This window comes from Aulonocara sp. 'chitande type north' Nkhata Bay, linkage group LG23 (assembly GCF_057382095.1).
Source record: "Aulonocara sp. 'chitande type north' Nkhata Bay isolate Kocher_YH1m ecotype deep benthic linkage group LG23, A_spYH_male_GT1.1, whole genome shotgun sequence".
Classification (NCBI taxonomy): domain Eukaryota; kingdom Metazoa; phylum Chordata; class Actinopteri; order Cichliformes; family Cichlidae; genus Aulonocara; species Aulonocara sp. 'chitande type north' Nkhata Bay.
In genome coordinates, this window is record NC_141365.1 from 53,060,010 (window position 1) to 53,078,048 (window position 18,039).

The 18,039-nt window shown below is 41.5% G+C and overlaps 1 pseudogene; it reads left to right on the forward strand.

Annotated features, from left to right (window-relative positions):
* LOC147303057 (uncharacterized) overlaps positions 1–14,694 on the forward strand; it is a 37,701-nt pseudogene extending 23,007 nt beyond the window's left edge.
* Positions 14,695–18,039: the final 3,345 nt, after the last annotated feature.

Here is an 18,039-nt window from a genome sequence, read left to right on the forward strand (position 1 = left end):
GTGTTTTGGATCATTGTCATGTTGGAAGACCCAGCCTCGTTTCATCTTCAAAGTTCTCACTGATGGAAGGAGGTTTTGGCTCAAAATCTCACGATACATGGCCCCATTCATTCTGTCCTTAACACGGATCAGTCGTCCTGTCCCCTTGGCAGAAAAACAGCCCCATAGCATGATGTTTCCACCCCCATGCTTCACAGTAGGTATGGTGTTCTTGGGATGCAACTCAGTATTCTTCTTCCTCCAAACACGACGAGTTGAGTTTATACCAAAAAGTTCTACTTTGGTTTCATCTGACCACATGACATTCTCCCAATCCTCTGCTGTATCATCCATGTGCTCTCTGGCAAACTTCAGACGGGCTTGGACATGCACTGGCTTCAGCAGCGGAACACGTCTGGCACTGCGGGATTTGATTCCCTGCCGTTGTAGTGTGTTACTGATGGTGACCTTTGTTACTTTGGTCCCAGCTCTCTGCAGGTCATTCACCAGGTCCCCCCATGTGGTTCTGGGATCTTTGCTCACCGTTCTCTTTTTTTTTTTTTTTTTTTTTTTTTTGCCTGTCCCGTTTGGCTCTTTTGCATCAGAATTGTTGTCTAAAGGCAAAGAAAGATGCCCAACGGATTTACTTTACCAAATTGACCATCCCAGCCTTGCCGTAATGGTCCATTTGATTCACCTTTTATTGTTTATTTTATTTTCACTTGCTGAATACGGGACAGACTTGACTGGGGGAAAGAAGGGGAGAAAGAAAGAGGGAAAGAGAAACAGCTGAGAAGAGGGACGGGGGATCAGGGCAAAAGACAAAAACCAACAGAATGAGCAGAAAAAAAAAGAAGAAAAAAAATGCATATATCAATCACCTGGGTCACCTGCTGAGAAAGAAAAAAGAAAACAAGCAGAAAAGAACAAGAGTAATAGAATAAACAACATCACAATGATATATGGGAATATGACAGTAAATACTAAATATTAAACATTATTGTGCAGCACATAAGATCAACAGAACACAGTGTGCTTTGAGGTAGGAGCCAAAAAGGGTGTAGTTTGTGGGTGTGATCACCCGTGTGTACACCTGTGAGCATGGACGCGCTTGTTTTTTTGGGTTTTTTTTTAAAAGGTTCCTTCATGTAATCTGCTAGAGGGTGTGTGTGGGGGGGGGGCACAGCCCCGTCCTCCAGGGCATGGAGCAGGTATGGAGGAGATCAAAACTCCAGACATCCAGAGGCCCCCAGAACACAAGAGACCAAGGAAGACCAACAGAGGGGCAGCTGCGCCACTGTCCCAGAAAGACCTGAGGAGAGTCCCAGATGAGGGCTCACTCAGCAGCCGCGGAGCAGAAGCCAGGGGGAGTTGCAGTGACGCGCCCGTGAGCTCCGCCGGCAGCCAGCCGTGCCTGAGTGACCGAGCCCCAGGCCGAGAGGCCGGGGGCACCCCACCTCCGAAGTGGCCTGAGCGAGCCCCAGGCTCCAGGCCCCGATAAGCGGCCGCCAAGGAGTGAGCCGGTGTGTACCTGGACGCCCATCCCCGGACACAAAGAACCACCAACGCACCGATGTCTGAGGGAGTCCGCCACTGGCAGGGAAGTGGTGGTAGGGGGAGATAGGCCTCCAAAACTTGGAGGGCCTAAGATGTCCCCAGACAGGTGGCGCCTGACACCCAACCTGACATATAGACACAGAAATACAGGCACACACATATACAAACATCCATTCCCACCCTCATGCTCTCATATGCACTTATGCTCACCGTTCTCATGATCATTTTGACCCCACGGGATGAGATCTTGCGTGGAGCCCCAGATCGAGGGAGATTATCAGTGGTCTTGTATGTCTTCCATTTTCTGATGATTGCTCCCACAGTTGATTTTTTCACACCAAGCTGCTTGCCTATTGTAGATTCACTCTTCCCAGTCTGGTGCAGGTCTACAATACTTTTCCTGGTGTCCTTTGAAAGCTCTTTGGTCTTGGCCATGGCGGAGTTTGGAGTCTGACTGTTTGAGGCTGTGGACAGGTGTCTTTTATACAGATGATGAGTTCAAACAGGTGCCATTCATACAGGTAACGAGTGGGGGACAGAAAAGCTTCTTACAGAAGACGTTACAGGTCTGTGAGAGCCAGAGATTTTCCTTGTTTGAGGTGACCAAATACTTATTTTCCACCCTAATTTACGAATAAATTCTTTACAAATCCTAGCATGTGAATTCATGGATTTTTTTTTCACATTCTGTCTCTCACAGTTGAAGTGTACCTCTGGTGCAAATTACTGACCTCTGTCATCATTTTAAGATGGGGAACTTGCACAATCGGTGGCTGACTAAATACTTTTTTGCCCCAATGTATATACCCATTTCAATTATTTATTTTTACCAGTGAAACCAATATAACATCTCCACATTCACAAATATACATTTCTGACATTCAATAACAAAACAAAAACAAATCAGCGACCAATATAGCCACCTTTCTTTGCAAGGACACTCAAAAGCCTGCCATCCATGGATTCTGTCAGTGTTTTGATCTGTTCACCATCAACATTGCGTGCAGCAGCAACCACAGCCTCCCAGACACTGTTCAGAGAGGTGTACTGTTTTCCCTCCTTGTAAATCTCACATTTGATGATGGACCACAGGTTCTCAATGGGGTTCAGATCAGGTGAACAAGGAGGCCATGTCATTAGTTTTTCTTCTTTTATACCCTTTCTTGCCAGCCACGCTGTGGAGTACTTGGACGCGTGTGATGGAGCATTGTCCTGCATGAAAATCATGTTTTTCTTGAAGGATGCAGACTTCTTCCTGTACCACTGCTTGAAGAAGGTGTCTTCCAGAAACTGGCAGTAGGACTGGGAGTTGAGCTTGACTCCATCCTCAACCCAAAAAGGCCCCACAAGCTCATCTTTGATGATACCAGCCCAAACCAGTACTCCACCTCCACCTTGCTGGCGTCTGAGTCGGACTGGAGCTCTCCACCCTTTACCAATCCAGCCACGGGCCCATCCATCTGGCCCATCAAGACTCACTCTCATTTCATCAGTCCATAAAACCTTAGAAAAACCAGTCTTGAGATATTTCTTGGCCCAGTCTTGACGTTTCAGCTTGTGTGTCTTGTTCAGTGGTGGTCGTCTTTCAGCCTTTCTTACCTTGGCCATGTCTCTGAGTATTGCACACCTTGTGCTTTTGGGCACTCCAGTGATGTTGCAGCTCTGAAATATGGCCAAACTGGTGGCAAGTGGCATCTTGGCAGCTGCACGCTTGACTTTTCTCAGTTCATGGGCAGTTATTTTGCACCTTGGTTTTTCCACACGCTTCTTGCGACCCTGTTGACTATTTTGAATGAAACGCTTGATTGTTCGATGATCACACGTCAGGAGCTTTGCAATTTTGAGACTGCTGCATCCCTCTGCAAGATATCTCACTATTTTTGACTTTTCTGAGTCTGTCAAGTCCTTCTTTTGACCCATTTTGCCAAAGGAAAGGACGTTGCCTAATAATTATGCACATCTGATTTAGGGTGTTGATGTCATTAGACCACACCCCTTCTCATTACAGAGATGCACATCACCTAATATGCTTAATTGGTAGTAGGCTTTCGAGCCTATACAGCTTGGAGTAAGACAACATGCATGAAGAGGATGATGTGGACAAAATACTCATTTGCCTAATAATTCTGCACTCCCTGTAGATCTGAGTAAGCAAAGAAAGAATCTCTGCAGCACTGAAGACCCCACTATCTAGTGGCCTCCACCATCCATAAAGAAAAAACCTTTAGAACCACCAGAACTCTTTCTAGAGCTGGCCCTCCGACCAATCGGAGTGATTGGGCTTCAACCCCAACCCCCAGTCCAGTGTTCCTTTGTGGAGAGAGGGGAACCTTCCAGAAAGACAAGCATTTATGCAGCACACCACCATCAGCCTATAGGGTAGAGTAGCCAGATGGAAGCCATTCTTCAGTAAATGCGGCAATCTAAAGAGACATCCTTGATGATAACCTGCTCTAAAGTGCTCTGGACCTCAGACTGAGGTGAAGACTTATCTCTGCTTTCTCTGTATTACTGTAGGGTCTTTACCTTACAATATAAAATGCCATGAGGAAAACCTAAGAATACAGCCAAAATAACAAAGGAGTGGCTTCAGAACCATTCTGTAAATGTCCTTGAGTGGTTTGATGCATGCTCAAGCGTCCAAGTAAGGAAATCCAAAAAAAGTTGTTTATGTTCTTCTGGACTTCTTCACTCCTTGAGTTGATGAGCCAGAGCCCAACAATAAACCCAATCAAATATGATTGGAGAAGACATTACTGTGCACCAGAGCTGCCCATCCAACCTGATGGAGCTTGAGAGGTTCTGCAAAGAAGAACGGGAGAAACTGCCCAAAAATAGGCGGACCAAGCTTGTAGCATCATACTCAAAAAGACTTGAGGGTTTAGTTTCTCCCAAAGGTGCTCCAACAAAGTATTGACCAAAGGGTGTGAATACTTGTTCACGTACATTTTATGTTGTCATTATGTCATTTATGCCTATGCGGCAAATGTCAGCTTAGAGTACACAGCCTTCTTGGAGTCACTGGCTGGAGAGTGCTTCATCTAGGGACTCCATTGTTCTGCTGGGGGACATCAACGCTCAACATTCAAATCTTGGCAATGACAGTGAGACTGCCTTACTCTGCCAACAATGTGTGGTGCTGTGGTAGAGGAAAAACTGGCAGCTGCCAGTGCTACGCCTTTACCTTTCTGTAGATATACGTAGGGTATAAGTTTGATTATGCTAAGTGATTTTCAGATAAGTTGACCTCTGACCTTGACCTTGAATTCAAGGTAACTGAGATTTGAGTTCATTCAATATTTTAGGTAAATGCCCACACCCATGACATCATCAGAAATGAATGAATTCAACCAAGTCCGTAAAAGTATAATTGCACAGGAGCCCCTCATCTCAGGTGTCAGGAGTCAGGAGAATCTGTATTCTAAAGCCATATTCAACTCAGACGTTTTTCACCCTGATATGACGAGTATTGTTTTTCAGATCTCCTTCAAAGGAATAACACCAACCTGCTTGCTTTTAGTCTCTAAAAGGGAGGTTTTTGTACAATGTGACCATGTACTCAGCTTCCTGTCCTCATAACACAAATAATACTGTATACACACACACTCGTGGTCACAGTGGTCTAAGAGTGTAACCTGCTGTGAGGCTTGGTAAAGTAGAGCTGATTCACTTACTCTCTAACCCCTGCTACATATACGCAAACCACAAATGCACAATTGGGCACTCAGAACCTTGCACCACAATGCCCTCAGCCTCCATCTCACTTGCTCTAACCACAGCTACTTCCTTGGTGAAAACTGTTGGTTGAGGAGGCAGGTGGTTAGTTTGATTACAGACACACACACACACACAAACATACACCCACATGTATACCAGAAGCCACAATGCCAGATTAATAGAAACTGAATTGACAGAAAAGCAATCTCCATTGGATGGCACTGTTGGGGACCATAAAACAAAATAGAAAGAGAAAGTCAGAAAGAGAGATGAAAGATAAAAGAAGATGTGTGCAGTGAGAGGGTAATAATAATAATAATAATGGATTGCATTTATATAGCGCTTTTCGAGAACCTCAAAGCGCTGTACAATTCCACTATTCATTCACTCTCACATTCACATAGAATCATAGAAGAGTTGGGAACAAGTGAGAGCAATGAAAAGACATTCAAAGTTTATAGTGGTTTTTTTTTCTTTTTAAGGAGTGACAAAAGTTGAGGGGGATAATTTTTTATCTGTCTCACTGCTGCCTGGAAAAGGAACTTTTGCATCAATCATTAAGGATTAATAAACATTTATAAATGCCAAAAGTGCGTCTTATTGTAAATTGTAAAGCATAACACCATTCTTTAATGACTAATAAAAATTTAAAAATGCCAAATGGGAGACTTAATGTAAACTGTAAAGCATAACACCATTTATTAATGACTAATACACATTTATAAATGCCAAAAGTGAGCCTTGTTGTAAAGTTTAAAACATGTCACCATTTATTTATGGCCAACAAACATTTGTAAAAGTATAACTTTTTGACTACAAAAAGTATAAACAGTTATTTAGCATTGCTAAACTTACATACAGTCTTTTAAAGAAACACTGGAATCCCTAACAGTTGTTCTAGCTCATAACTAATAAGGTCATAACACTCAAATGTCATTTTGCAGTTGACCAAACTATAGTATTGAGCTCTGTTGACCTTTATGCAACTTTAATTGAATAGGGCTCAATAAATTATAGCTAATTTGTTTGGAACGCTCAAAAAGTTTAGGAAGCATGTATTAGTAACGTTCTGGTGGGTGGAGTCTTGTCGCTCCTTCAGGAAAGCTGAGTCAGCCATCTTGAATTTGCCTTGATGCGGGGAAGATTTGGCCAGCCCGTGTGGATTAAGGGTCCCCAACTTCAAACCATCACGACCACCACCTTAGTTTTTTCATCAACAGCCCTGAATTTGGTAAGTCTAACGTGTTTTTTGTTTTGTTTTGTTTAAATTTAATTTCAATAAACAGTCTTTTTTGTATTTTTAACTGGAAATATATTTGTACTTTGTGCACAGTGAATGTTTGTTATAAATAAATTCGAATATAAGTAATTGTAACTTTAGAAGTTATTGAATGTGACAAATATGTGATGTTACTTCAAATTACAACCAAAAGCCGAAAACTTGTTATCCCTGCTGTCCATTTCTACCGGTTGTCGTATTCGCTGGTAATGCACATGCGTATTGTGAGTATACTTATTTCAATAAGTGTCCGCGTTACACAGTCAGTAGTTTACGCTGTTGAGCTTTGTCTATGCGTGTGCTAGCATGAAACGAACAATGCTAAACAACATGAGTGTGTTATCATGACGGTAATTAGGCACATGTTTGTATTTCTTCGTAGCCTCAAATGTGTCATAGGCAAGCTCATGGACACAACCTATGCCCTACGTCGCCAAGAAATTGTTGGAGCTGTTGGAGCTCCACAAGTGAGGGACGTCGTGGACAGATAGCCAGCCCTACTTATGGAGTCACAGGTAAAAAAAAAAAGAAAAGAAACCATATATATATATATATATATATATATATATATATATATATATATATATATATATATATTAGGGGTGCAGCGATACACAAAATTCACGGTTCGGTTCGATACTTTGGTGTCACGGTTCGATATTTTTTCGATACAAAAAAATGTTCATGCCTTTTTACTTTGTCATTTATTAAAATTATAAATATATATTTTAACTCAAAAGTACAGTTTTTAAATTTAATGTTGCTGAAACAATAAAATAATAAAAAAAATCTACCTGATCGAGAAATCACTCATCTTTGGAAAAGAGAGTTTATTACAGAGAAATTTGCTCTTTCCAAAATAAAAGCTATACTATATGCTTCTTCTGGGCTTTATTCTCAGCAGCATATTAAACATATCAGGTCTCCATAAGGAAAATCATGTGCTAATGGCTGTCTAAATGACTCGGGTAAAGTTTGTTGCATGCATGCTTGTTGTTTTTGTCTGCTTCCACTTGTCTTTGCACTAGGATGATGTCGGAGTAAATGTGCAGTCATATTCGTTGTGTTCCCACTAGTGCTGTCAGCGTTAATCTGAAATGACGTTAACACCACAACATGGCAAATCTCTGTTAACTGCGCGAATGCAGTAGTTCCCACCAATGTAATTGAGCATTGCGTGGCACATCCGACATACTGTTTTACTTTTGTCCATGACGCGCTTACCTTCACGGTCATACTTCACATGAAGACCAAAATAGTTCCAAAGGCCAGATCTGAATGAGGATGGGGGAGGTTCAATTTGCCATGTTGCAATGAGAGCTTAACTTCTGTCTCGCTAGCTTGCGCTGCGCTCAGTGGGTCTGCGCTCGACAGTGCAGCCTAGGCGGATAAGTCGAATTCAGATCCACTGAGCTCTCAACACAGACAGCATCATCAGAAGAAAAAAAAAAAAAAAAAAAAATATATATATATATATATATATATATATATATATATATATATATATACATATATATATATATATATATATATTGTGGGATTATAATATTATTTTTTGCCATGTTAGACCCCTAATTAAAGATTGTGAATTATTATGTAGTTTTAGTTTGCATTATTCAGCTGAATTAGAAGAAGGTCATAACCATTACATTTGTTAGACTCATTTGCATTGCATTAGACTGCTGATTGATTGTGAATGAATGATATTGTTTTATGATGCATTATACTGCTGAGTTATAAGAAATACTGTTCGCAGAAAGTCATCGCCTTATTTGTCTGATTAGAAGAGAACAGAACATACTGGAGAGGCTTTCTGCCCCATCTCAGCAGGAGCAGATAAACAGGGAGCCAAGGTCATAGCTTGGGCGCCGTGTGAGAGAAAGAATGTGAATGTGTAGGCTTTTATGATTAGGTGGGGGCCACAAGAGGCTATAAGAGCTTGATCAATGCTCCACCATCTTGAGATCTGATTTTAATTTGTAAAATATGTATACACACACACACTAGGGGTGCAACGATACACAAAATTCACGGTTCGGTTTGATACTTTGGTGTCACGGTTCGATATTTTTTCGATACAAAAAAAATGTTCATGCCTTTTTAATTTGTCATTTATTAAAATTATAAATATATATTTTAACTCAAAAGTACAGTTTTTAAATTTAACCCTAACCCTTGTGCGTGTTTTTTATTTTGACAGCGAATGCGCACCTGCGGACCACTTATGTGCAGCCCTGGTTATTTAGCTCGTCATATTGCAGCCACAGAAATTCTTTTGTCCATGAAACCATAAAGCTGCACTTTCTTTTTGCCTTATAGTCTGATTTGTCATAACTTCTCCGTTTTGCGGTAAGCTTTTCTTTGGCTGTCACTTCTTCACCCTGACCTGTCTTATTTGGCTCAGCAGAACTAAAATATATATCCTGCTGCTTTTACACACGCACTCACATAAGCTCAGCGATTCTCTGCGCGATCAACCTCTCATATGTTTAAGCTTGCTGCGGGAGATTTCACTCACAGATCAGTGCTGTCGCTCTCTATACACAGTTCGCACGATTGCAAAGTGAAAGCAAAAAACAAGCGCAAATTCAAACGCGATTTCAATATGTCACATATTGACAGTGGCTCACCGATGCCAATGACATAATTACCCAGCTACATTTCTGAAAGAATGCAAAAGCATTGACATATATTTTTACTTCCTACAATAGCCCGACGGGCAGGGAAGAGATAGATTTTGGTAGCCCGACTGAAAAAATCGCTAGCCCCAGGATGTCGGGCTAGCGATATTGCCAGCCCTGTATCTGATTGAGGAATCACTCATCTTTGGAAAAGTTTATTACAGAGAAATGTCTCTTTCCAAAATAAAAGCTATACTATCCGCTTCTTCTGGGCTATATTCTCAGCAGCATAAGGAGAATCATGTTTTAACAGCTGTCTAAATGACTCGGCTAAAGTTAGTAGCATGCTTGTTGTTTTTGTCTTTGCACTAGGATGATGTCGGCGTAAATGTGCAGTCATATTTGTTGTGTTCCCACTAGTGCTTTCAGGTTAATCTCGTTGAAATGACCTTAACGCCACAACACGGCAAATCTCCGTTAACGAGCTACCGCCGATCGCCCCGTGCATGGGGCTAGACGGCCAACATGTTAACGAGCTAACTGCGCTAACACACTAGTTCCCACCCATGTAATTGAGCATTGCATGGCACATCCAACATACTGTTTTACTTTAGTCCATGACTCGCTTACCTTCAGGGTCATACGTCACATGAAAACCAAAATAATTCCAAACGCCAGATCTGAATGAGGGTGGGGGAGGTCCATGTTGCAAGGAGAGCTTAACTTCTGTCTTGCTAGCTTGCCCTGCTCTCTTCCTTCTGACTATGCTGTCTGTGTTGAGCGCTCAGTGGATCTGCGCTCGACAGTGCAGCCTAGGCGGAGTAGTCGAACGCAGATTAACTGAGCGCTCAACACAGACAGCATCGTCAGAAGGAAAGTTGATAAAATAAATTACAAATGTTGTATTGTTCGATACATATGCGTACCGAACCGAAAGCACTGTATCGAACGGTTCAATATCGATACGAATATCACTGCACCCCTAATATATATATATATATATATATATATATATATATATATATATATATATATATATATATATATATATACACATTAGCCAACTATCTGAGTTGCAGAAAGGCGCGATGAGGAAGGTCCCTAAGAAGTACAGGAAGCTGTCCATACCTGAGGCCTTGGAAACTGCCAAGCAACGACTCACAGCCTTGGCCAGCTGCTTGAGGAGGTACACCAGAGAGATAGAAGGCAGGAGAATAAACCAGCTGTTCTCCACAGAACCAGCAAAGGTGTACTCTCAGTGGCAAGGCAACAATAAGAGAACAGCACCACCAAGGCTGGAGACGGAGCAATACTGGAAGAGCATATGGGAGAAGGACGCAACCCATAACGGCAATGCACAGTGGCTAGAGGATCTGAGGGCAGACCACAGCGACCTCCCTGAACAGGGTCCAGTAACCATCACAGTGGCAGACATCCAAGAAAGGGTCTCCAGTATGAAGAGTTGGACAGCACCAGGCCCTGACATGGTTCACGCCTACTGGCTAAAGAAGCTGACTGCACTCCACGAGCGTCTGGCAGCACAAATGAACCAGCTGCTAGTTGAGGTCGGACCGTCCTGATCCCCAAGGACCCCCAGAAGGGACCGGTCCCCTCCAACTACCGACCAATAACCTGCCTCAGCACCACGTGGAAGCTCCTGTCAGGCATCATATCGGCTAAGATGAACAGGCACATGGGTCAATACATGAGCGGGGCACAGAAAGGAATTGGCAAGAATACCAGAGGCGCAAAACACCAGCTACTGGCAGACCAAGCAGTCAGCCGAGACTGCAAGACCAGACTGACCAACCTGTGCACTGCCTGGATTGATTACAAGAAGGCCTATGACTCAATGCCCCACACCTGGATCCTGGAATGCCGAGAACTGTACAAGATCAATAGGACCCTGAGAGCCTTCATCAGGAACTCAATGGGGATGTGGTAGACAACACTGGAGGCCAACTCCAAGCCCATAGCACAAGTCACCATCAAGTGCGGGATCTACCAAGGAGATGCTCTGTTCCCACTGCTGTTCTGCATAGGCCTGAACCCCCTCAGTGAGATAATTGAGAAGACTGGCTACGGATACCGACTACGGAGCGGAGCAGTTGTCAGCCACCTCCTGTACATGGATGAAACAAGCTGTATGCCAAGAGTGAACGGAAGGAAGGGGGCCGGGGACTGGTGAGTGTCAGCACCACAGTCCAGGATAAGACAAGGAACATCCCAGAATACATCACAAAGATGACCCCAACTCACAGCGTGCTCAGTGAATACCTCAGGCAGCAGAAACCCAAGAAAGTGGAGGAAGGCGAGGAACCATAATGGAAGGACAGGGCCCTGCACGGTATGTACCACCGGCAGATAGAGGAGGTGGCTGATATCCAGAAATCCTACCAGTGGCTGGACAAAGCTGGACTGAAAGACAGCACAGAGGCACTAATCATGGCAGCACAGGAACAAGCACTAAGCACAAGATCCATTGAGGCTGAGGTCTATCACACCAGGCAAGACCCCAGGTGCAGGCTGTGTAAAGATGCTCCAGAGACAATCCAGCACATAACAGCAGGGTGCAAGATGCTAGCAGAAAAGGCATACATGGAACGCCATAACCAAGTGGCCGGCATAGTGTACAGGAACATCTGTGCCGAGTATAACCTGGAAGTCCCGAGGTCAAAATGGGAGACGCCCCCAAGGGTGGTGGAGAATGACCGAGCTAAGATCCTGTGGGACTTCCAGATGCAGACGGACAAAATGGTGGTGGCTAACCAACCGGACATAGTGGTGGTAGACAAACAGAAGAAGACGGCCGTAGTGATCGATGTAGCGGTTCAGAATGACAGCAACATCAGGAAGAAGGAACACGAGAAGCTGGAGAAATACCAAGGGCTCAGAGAAGAGCTCGAGAGGATGTGGAGGGTGAAGGTAACGGTGGTCCCCGTGGTAATCGGAGCACTAGGTGCGGTCACTCCCAAGCTAGGCGAGTGGCTCCAGCAGATCCCGGGAATAACATCGGAGATCTCTGTCCAGAAGAGCGCAGTCCTGGGAACAGCTAAGATACTGCGCAGGACCCTCAAGCTCCCAGGCCTCTGGTAGAGGACCCGAGCTTGAAGGATAAACCGCCCGCAGGGGCGTGCTTGGTGTTCTTTTGTTTATATATATATATATATATATATATATATATATATATATATATATATATATATATATTTATATATAATTTTACTGTTCTCACGGTTTTTAAAAGTCTACATTTTCAAAGAATTTACCAAAAAGCAACAACGTGTTTTTTTCTCATTCACAGTAAACAAAGAGTCTAGAAGTTTATTTAAATTTCCTTTAGATAACATTACAAAGAATGACAAATAACTTTCTATTTTGGTCTTGGTTGTGACTAGAATTGCTCTGGTTTTGCTAACCTGAAAACTTCTTAAAATACATTAACAATTCTGTTCCTAATTCATCTTTGTACATTTCTGTGTATTTCTGTTCATGTAAAGGTGGTTGCAACAATGTTAACCTGCGCATACAATTCTGGAGACACACATGCCTAGACTCATCACTTTGTTCTGAGACAAGGCCATCAAGACTGGTAAGATTGCAGAGGAGCTAGCAAAGCTCATGAGAATTTATGACATTCAGGTAAATTTTTCATTTCACATGATTTAGAATTACATTAACAGATGGTTTGTACAGAGCTGGAGGAAGCTATAGTGTGAATTGCTTAAACTGTGCCCTGAGATTAAGTGATTATGCCATGGGTACAAGGTTGTCATTTTAGGAGAAGGACATCTTGAGAAAATGTATGCTATCAAAAAGTGTTGTGTTAAAAAGATTTATCTCCTTTCATTTCATTTCATTTCATTTATTTCAACAGTTTCCACAGTTTTAACCAACTACACTTTCTGTCAGTAAAGCACTGCAACCACGTGTGAAAAGGAGTTTTTCCTTTGTGAGTTATTGAAGCATTTACAATGGAAATATTAATTTAAAAAGTGTATTATTAAAAAATATGGTGAACCAAAATACTGAATTTACCATCTATGGCAAGGTTGGGTAGGGTTACCCTTCTAGATTGACAAGTTTAGCCCGTTACACAAAACGTTTGGACACCCCTGATCTATAACAATGACAATCAGAATATGGCTATCCAACACTTTGCTTTTACTCTGCATTTGTGTAAATACTATTCTAATAGATATTGTATGTTCATCTGCCCATTCTACTTTACGGCGCAGAGACGTGGACAATGCTCAAACACGACCTGAGCAAGCTCGAAGTTTTCCAAATGCGTTGCCTTAGATGCATTCTCGGCGTTTCCCTTTGCGACCGTCATTCGAATGACACCATCTCACCAGCTGCGGCAGCCAACCGACGATCGGCGACCTAATCCAGCGCTGCCGACTCCGTTGGTTTGGCCACATTTGTCGAATGGACCCGAGCCGCTACCCCCATGGCCTACTCTGGTTGACCCGCCCCACCGATTGGAGGGTGCATCGAAATGCACCAAAGAAGACATGGATGAAACAAATCCAGGATGATTTGAAGGCCCTTCGACTTGACCTCGAGCAGGCAAGAACCATCGCCTTAGATCGAAAAGCGTGGAAGATAATCGTTGGTCAAGCAAGAGAACCTGTGGCACCTACAGCAGCGTACTGGTTGCGCGGCAGACCACCGCCGCTGGTCGCCCACTAAGGACAAGAAGAAGAAGAATGTTCATCTAGGAACAACGTGATGTAAATACAAGACGGGCCCTCGTCCTTCGTGCACTTCCTGTGTACCTGCGTGAAGATGCCTCCAAGTTCATCTATCAACTATTAGATGGGAGAACAAGAATAAGATTGAATAAGATTGCAAGAAGATTGTTACGCATAAACCAGAAAACATGAAAATAGTTGAAAGATTTTTTACAAAACAAAATCCGCAGATAAAAACTATCTGCCTTTTAAAATTCAAATGTTCTTTTTTTGGAGGTGTCATGTTGTGGTCAGAGAAATGTTTGGTAAATAACAAAACCAAATATCTTGATATATATTTATTATTGAAAACATTTATTTAAACATATTTATTGACCAAACCCAAATTAAGATTATTGTAATGCATTATAATGTATCGCAATATCAAATTAAATCGTTGACATTATAATCCTAAAAGAAACGTGCGACTTATGAAGATTCACATCCCTAATCAATAGCATGATTTGTGTCCTTGAGGGACTGAACTCATTCTTGTATTATTTGTGTTTTGCAGTCAGCAGATGGTCCAGACCTCACTGACACTCCTGTGGCTCTGCTGACGGATGACACTACTGATTCGGCCTTCTTCAGTCCCGAAAGCATCTGCATTGTCGTTGAGGATGAAATACTTTTGAATGGTCCCAAATATCTGGCTGACTCATTTTTACTGCTCTTTGGGTACATCTATGCAATAGACCAGGGGTCTGCAACCTTTAACACCCAAAGAGCCACTTGGACCCGGTTTCCACGCAGCAGCGGTATCCTCTCCTTGGTGCAAAGAGAAACAGTACTGCCAAAGTCATAGAAAATGTCCTCCTGCAGGCCACTGGTGTGAATATTGATCCATCACTAGTGTCCTGTCAGTTTCACAGATAAAATGGTTCAGCCTGAGCACATGTAACAAAGATAAATGAGTCTGGAGAAGCAGTGAAGAATAAGAATGTTCCCTGTAACATTGTTCAGCATGACTGGTTTAGTGGTTAGTCAGTGATCCTCTGGGGTGGCATATCCATGGAGGGCTGCACAGACCTCTGCAGGCTAGCCACTGCCACCCTGATTTCAATTAGGTATTTGGATATAATCCTTGGACTTGTGTGGGTAGAGTATTCATATAGTTCCTGGAGGATGAAGGAACTGATACTACTGACTAGCCCCACACTTCCCTTACCTAAATTCAATAGAAGACATTTGGGACATTATGCTGTAGTCCATCGGACACCACCAAATTGATTGATTGATTGATTGATTGATTGATTGATTGATTGATTGATTGATTGATTGGTTGATTGATTGATTGATAATACTTTATTCATCCTGAGGAAAATTGCACCTCAGACTGGCCAGGAGCTCAGTGATGCCATGGTCCAGATCTGGAGAAGATCCCCCAGTAAACCATACATCATCTCATTAGAAGTATGCCCCAATGGTGTCAAGCATGCATACAAGCATGTAGTGTCTATCAAATTTCTGAACCATTTTGAAATACTGCAATAAAATTTCAGCAAAACGAACTAGCCTGCCGCAACAATTTTAACTTTGATTTTCTGTTGACTTTGAATTCAGCCCTTTGTCAAATCAAATCAAATCAAATCAAATCAAATCACTTTTTATTGTCACATCACATGTGCAGGCACACTGGCACAGCACATGTGAGTGAAATTCTTGTGTGCGAGCCCCACAAGCAACAGAGATGTGCAAACACAACAACACAAACGAGCAAAATACAAGAATGGCCAACCTGAAACTAATAAATATATGTACAATATATAATAGTGTATGCATTTCTGGATGTGTATACTAAATATTTTCCTACGTGTGTGTGTGTGTGTGTGTGTGTGTGTGTGTGTGTGTGTATACACATTTTTACAAATTAAATAGTAAAAAAATAAAATAAAATAATAATAATAATAATAAAATATATAAAATATACAGAGTTGAATATGTGCAAAACAAGTGGCATTTATATACAGTGTGGAGTGCATAATGTAGGTTGATCATTTTAATTTCTATCAATTAATGTGGTATCCCTTCATTGCTACTCTTGATACTTGATACTCCATATGAATATCAAGACCCAGCATGATTTTTCTTTTCACATTGATATCTGATCTGTTTTCAAAGGGTTCCTTGAAATCTTTTGAGCAGGATACATGCATACACTCCACAAATATTTGATTTAATGTCCCTTTGCAAGTTGCTGCAAGATCAGATGCTTTTAGTAGCCTGTACCAAACTTCTGGCACAATTATGGTCGCATATTTGACCACTCTTCATGGCATAAATTAGTAGAGCACATTTGAATTGGTTCATTTACTGATTCAGACCCAGCTTTCAATTATAGCCCACAAATTTTGAGGTTGGGGTTTTTGGAAGGCTATTCCAGAAGCTTACTGTTGGCCTGCTTTATCCATTCTAAAAAATTCAGATCTGGGACTCTTAACCATTTGACCCTAGAACTGAAGACGCTTCTCGGATGAGAGATGAAACGTCTTCAAGCAACCTAATGAAGTCCAGACTCTTTTCCTTCCAAGCTCCTTAGAATACGATGACCTGAATGACCGAGAACCTTCACAGACGTTCTAAAACCAGTTCTTCTAGGTATTTGGTGCCAGTATCATATTTGACAGTTGGTACAGTGCCCTTGGGTTTAAAAGCCTCAACTTTACCCCTGCAATCATTCTTCTTGTCATCGTGGCCAAATAGCTGAGCCTTTGCCTTGTCTGATGATAGAACTTGTATTTAGAAGGCACTTGACTTATTCATGTGGCCAGCCGCAAATGGGAGCTGAGTTTGAAGATGTAGATTTTTGAGCAGGGGCTTTTTGGTTATTTGTTAGTGGGCCTCAGTCCATGACAATGTAAAACTCACTGGACCGAGGCTAGCGATGCTCGAGCTGTTTCCAGTTCAGGGCTGGCTTAAGTCAATAGCTCCTGAACATCCTCTGCAGACAGACACACACACATTGCATACACAGTTGTAATTCTTGCCCTGTCTCCCTGATGTGCAATAGTATCAAGTGTTCCCAATGTAAGAAAGTATTTTATTCTATTTTGTACAATATTTTATTCTATTGTATATAGTATTGTTTTCTATTTTGCTATGTTATGTTATGTTATGTTATGCTATTTGTCTTCTTCTCTTCCATTGTTTGTTTGTTTTTTCTTTTTTTTCTTAATTTTTATTACTCTCTTGCTGCCGTGACCAAAATATTTCCTACACGTGGGACTAATAAAGGATTATCTTATCTTATCTTATATTATCTTATCTTATCTTATCTTATCTTAACCAATTTCCTGTTATCTGAGGGTGACAGACTCTTCCTGACCTTGGAAACATGGAGACACATCTGAATTACTTGTACATGTGTTTGAAATGATGATCTTGGAATCTGCAGTCATTTAGAAAACCAGCAGGTTAAACTTAAACATTAAACACTGTGTTTAAACACAGATACCTCAAAGCCTGAAAATTTCACTGGTCTTCCTTACAATCAAAATGAATTAGGATCTGTAATTTGGGACAGCTAGATCCAAAATCTTAGTACTGGTTGGTTAGAACTGCTGTACATGTGCATTAAAGTTGTTAAAACTTTTAGCTTTACTGAGAATGTGCAACAAAAAATAATACTTAAATTCACTTCATCAGAAAATATGACTTCACTCAGGTTCTTCAAACTGCATTGAAAATAAATTGTAATTTAACAGAATGTTGCCCATAAATTTGACATTTCCTCTGAATACATGAAATATCAATGAAAGTACAAAAAAGTCAATATAATTTCACAAATATACCATGTTTATTTAAAAGATAAAACTGTTTTAAATTTGAGTTTAATGCTGTAAATGCACAGTGTTGGGAAAGTTACTTTTATAATGTATTCCACTACAGATTACAGATTTCATGCCCCAAAATCTATTTAGTAACGTATTCTGTTACTTTACTCAATGAGAGTAACGTATTCTGAATACTTTGGATTACTTAATATATTATCAAGCTTTTTACAACTGCATGAATGTACTATTGCTGTGTTTTTTATTAGTAGATGTTAAAATCTTAATATAAATGAGTAACAGTAGGTGGACATTAGGTAAGGCTGCACTTTTTGCAGTGATTTCGTGTAGAAAACTATTCCGCGTGTATGTAAAACAGG